Source organism: Octopus bimaculoides, chromosome 2 (genome assembly GCF_001194135.2).
Source record: "Octopus bimaculoides isolate UCB-OBI-ISO-001 chromosome 2, ASM119413v2, whole genome shotgun sequence".
NCBI lineage: Eukaryota > Metazoa > Mollusca > Cephalopoda > Octopoda > Octopodidae > Octopus > Octopus bimaculoides.
In genome coordinates this window covers 185,316,489-185,317,516 of record NC_068982.1, presented here as the reverse complement: position 1 = coordinate 185,317,516, position 1,028 = coordinate 185,316,489, and positions in this window count along the sequence as shown.

Below are 1,028 nucleotides of genomic sequence, written 5' to 3'. Positions count from 1 at the left end.
AAATACCAGTCAAGCACTGGGGTCATTGTAATTGACTTATCCCCTACCCCCAAATTTGCTGTCCTTGTGCCAAAATTTGGAACTAATATTATTATGTTATTAAGGCAGCAAGCAAGACAAAATGTTTGGCAGTATTTTATCCATCTTTGTGATCTGAGTTCAAATTCTACCAAGGTTAACTGCTTTTTATCCTTTCAGGGTTAATGAAATAAGTATCAGTTGAGAGTTGGGGGGGGGGGGTACATGTAATCAACTAGCCTCCTCCACCCCCACCAAGATTTCAGGACTTTTGCCTATAGTAGAACAGATTATTATTTATGTGGCAAGCTGGTAGAAACATTAGCATGCTGGGCAATATGCTTAGCAGCATTTCATCCATCGTTATGTTCTGAGTTCAAATTCCACCAAGGTTGGCATTACCTTTTATCCTTTTAAGGGACGATAAAATAAGTACCAGTCAAGCACTGGGATTGATGTAATCAACTTACCCACTCCTACGAAATTGCTGGCCTCGTGCCAAAATTTGAAATCAGTATTTCTTCTGGCTTTACACTCCGAGTTCAATTTCCACCAAGGTCAACTTTGCCTTTCATCCTTTTAGGGCAAATGAAATAAGTACCAGTTGAGCACTGGGTTGATATAATTGACTAGCCTCTTCCTGCAAAACTTCAGGCCTTGTACCTACTGTAGAAAGGATGTTCAGTAGTTTTATTTTTATAGCGTGCTTTCACTTCACTACCGAGCACAGCTCTGTGCCTTGGGTATGTGCTGTGGTGCTCTTATGGTTATTGTATTGAAAGTGTTTTGCGTAGGATGTGTGCAGTGCCCAGAAGCGCAATTTTCTGTATGTTATATATATTTGTAAGTCCTGGTGTTTTTGTTATGTATTTGTCTGAATATGTTTTTATTATACCTAAGGCACCTACTATGATAGGAATTGTTTCTGTTTTTAGATTCCACATTCGAGTTACCTCTATTTCCAGGTCTTTGTATTTTGAAAGTTTTTCCGTTTCTTTTAGGGAAACGTC